This window comes from Epinephelus lanceolatus, chromosome 10 (genome assembly GCF_041903045.1).
Source record: "Epinephelus lanceolatus isolate andai-2023 chromosome 10, ASM4190304v1, whole genome shotgun sequence".
NCBI classification, from domain to species: Eukaryota; Metazoa; Chordata; class Actinopteri; order Perciformes; family Serranidae; genus Epinephelus; species Epinephelus lanceolatus.
The window spans coordinates 19,029,866-19,033,635 of record NC_135743.1 but is presented as its reverse complement, the minus strand read 5'-3'; positions in this window follow the sequence as shown (position 1 = coordinate 19,033,635).

Sequence of the window (3,770 nt, the reverse complement as noted above, 5' to 3'; positions counted from 1 at the left end):
GTTTGTAGTTTGATATGGCAACAAATTTGACCAATTTTAGCAACAGTTACAAGCTAAGATGCTCTTAAATAGGAAGTACTAGTTTGAAGACATTGGGACTTAGCTATCCTCTCGTTTGAGGACGTTGGGACTTAATTATAATTGACAGAGTTATTTTTTTTTGATCCCATATAGCTAGGAGAAATTAAAAATGTATACCAAACAAAAGGTCGGGTCTCAGGAGGACATGATACGTATGAAACATGCAACTGTACGTATTCATGGTATGCAGAAACAATGCCAACATTTTCTTCTAGTGACTGGGCTGTAAAGATGACAACAGGAACAAACAACACACACACACACACACACACACACACACAGAAACCATCTACAGTATACAGTAATCAAACACAGGTGCAGTGATAGTAATTAACAGAGGATTACCTGATGGAGCTACACCACAAAATGAATATTTTTTTTATCATGAGTGAATGGATTTCTCTTTACCCTCCCTCTATTGTTAATATATGAAGTTCTGTGGCCATGTTGCAGGTTGTAATGATTGCATTTAATAGTGCAATCACACAAAAAGCAGTAGCACTTAGTTAAACACTAAATATTTGTCTTTTCAAGCTTAATTTCCAGAGGGATGGCACTGCTTTACCCAAACGGCATCAACCACTCTGCGGAGGGCAATAAAATGGCAAAAACAGCATTTGGGAATGTAGACATCAAGGGCTCTTTAAACTTAGAATGCATATTACACTTAATCTTAATCATCCACAGCCGAAAAAAAAACCCACCCATCTATTTTTGGTGCTCACTCCAGACAGGGCTTCAGTAACTATCTTCTGTTTTCAAGGACTGAGGTTTTGAGGACAGTAGGTACCAAGTAGAGGCAGAAATGTATGACTCACTTTGCAGATTTAAATTGTTTCTCCCTCTTGAGTTATAATATTTGATGTCAGTGACTTTGTAGTTTGTGTAGCATTTAATGCCAACAATATCTACACATCACAACCATGGTATGAGTAAGAGGCAGCTAAATGCTTAATTAAAGTTAGGAAAGTGCATGGTTATGTCAGGAGAAAACATGCAGGTTTGTACAAGATGCAACATAAAAGACAAATGAATCTTCTGCTTAAGACATAATTTGTGCATTGCAGATTCATCCAGTTGGTCTGTAGCTCCTAAAAATACTGAGGGGGTCCAAACACACAAGTAAGCAATTGCATCACCATCCATTACGCTGTGATTTTCAGACACTGTTTTGGTCGCTCACCACTCTGTAGCTGTTTCAAAATGTTTTATTCAGTTGCTCTTAAGCACCGTGTAGGAGGTTACTACTGCAACATCTACCTAGCCACAGTTAATTAGTCTCATGGTTGTTGTCTGTGGCTTTGGTGGTTTTTCAGTGAGCTTTTAACCAGGAAGTAACATACTGTATATCATGGCTTAGGAAAAAATGCTGCCGAAGCTACAAAGATGTTAATGATTCATTAAGTTCAGCTTGAGGATTAGGTGTTAAAGGTCTGTTTGTTCATGTACTAAATACAACCAGTACCAAAGTACTTCAATGAGAGTGGTTCTGAACTGGTTGGTAGCGCGAAGCTGTTATTTTGAAGTGCTGTTTTCTGCTGTAGAGTGTATGACTAACCGGCAGCTTCTTGACAGAGACAGCAAACTAGCTTAACAACATGGCCACACACAAATATGACCCTTAACGTATTAAACTGTGGGACCTGGAACTAATGACTAGGGAGAAATCTGGACCCTGTGGCTGGACCAGTTGGGAACCACTGTTCTAAGAAATATAATCTCTTAAGAAAGTCATGCAAGAACACCCCTTATTGAGGGGTGGCAACCACAAAGGCTTGTTCCAGGTGTCTCATGCCACATTTTCACTACATGATTCAGCACAGCTCTACTCAACTCGCTCATTTTTAGTTTTCCATTCCTCAAAGTTGTGAAAAGTACCTAGTATTTTTTGGGGTACCAAAGGTGATCAAGGTTCCAAGCGAGCTGAGCCAGTACAAGAAGGTGAAGTTAAAACGCTGAAGACCACTGAGAATTGTCACTCACGCAACATAAGACATCCTTCACAAAGCCACTATTTCTAAAAAGCCAAGCTACCATTAATTGCAACCTCAATGCTTTATTCACTCAACCAAAATTTTAAAAAAATGGCAGCACATAAAACTGCACGATAAACTTCACAGTACAATGGACGATGTGCCGACGCTCCTCTGTTTGGTGGCTGATGAAAGGATTCAGCGAGTGTTGGGTTGGAGATGATGTCACAGCAGTTTGACGTTACTTTGGCATTCAGCTGAGAATCCCTTCTACACTGAGGGAATACTGTTCTCTGTGGAAAATGAAACAGACAAAACTACCTGGTACCAAAGGTAAGTCGAATCACGTCAATCCGAAGCATGTAGTGGAAATGCGACATTCGCTAGGGGTCTCTTTTCAGTGTGGAGAAATTTGGTTTGACTCCAAAGTCTTTTCAGATCACTGAACTCCATACCCAGGCCACCCTACAGAGAAACCTAATTCAGCTTCCACTACTCATGATCTCTTCCTTATGGTCACTACACAAAGCTTGTGTCCACAGATGAGAGTCAGGACAAAGACTAAAGCTTTGTTCTCTCTGTTTATACCACCATAGTTCAATGCAGAGTCTGTATTGCTGCAGTGTTGCAGACTACGGTGGGATATGATGGAAAAAAAAGTCTGAAAAATAAGTTTTTTTACACCACTTCCAACTTGAATGATTTTTACAAAGGTTGACTCAGAGTAGCACATCAATTGTGACAGCGCTATGGTCTAACCGCGCATGTAATTGAAACAATCGATTGCAATTTCATAAACACAAATGTGCATAAAGCACAGAACCGGTAAAGTGAGCTTCTGTTGGTTGAGTGATCAGAACTGCACGCCTATCAATCTCTCCGTCTCCCCCTCCAGGCTTGTTTATTGTTTTCCCATTGAATGCTGGATAGGGAGACATTGCGCAGGTCTTCTATCATCTCAAGGAGAGGCAGTTTCTGAGCTCTGCCTAAGGATCGTTATCTCACTTCAACAGGACAAAAGGTTTTGTAGTACAGGCTGAGAATATGTCCTCGATCAGTTACTAAATTGAAGCCTTCATAGAGAAGAAATGGTGTAAGTGTTTGAAATTTCTCTCAGTGGTGAGTTGTTGAGAATCTCAATGCTGGCTGTATGAGACCAACAGATCCAAGCAACAAGTCTGTGAACAGGAAATGAGAAATGTTACCTGAAGCCTTTCACTTTCTGTATTTTACAATTATAATGGACAAATGTGGCTGAGGTTCTTTCCCCAGCAGGAACAAGACGCCCAGGTTGTGTTCAATCAACAGTTCATTCAACCCCTCCCTCCAATTATAGCATTGCAATATCACAGGTCAGTCAAGCTTTAGATTTCTCTTCATGCTGAAGTGGTGTGCATATAAGGCTCTGCTAAGACTCATACTCAGTATCCAAAGAGCTTGTGTTCTTTGTATCATTATTCAAAAACAAAAATTCCAGTACAGACATGTTTTCTTATTCACAAACAATATTGGATGCGCACATTCAGGGGGCAAAACTGCTTTGATTGCTGGTCACAACCACTGTAATCTGTAGATTTTGTATAGTTTGTAATGTATGGTGACTAACAGTTGGGGGCCATTTCAGCGTTGGATCTGTTGCCTTTCATTTGAATGTTAATACGTCATTATGGACATTGTTAGCTAACAATAATTGACTACTAGTAGCCTAAAGTTATC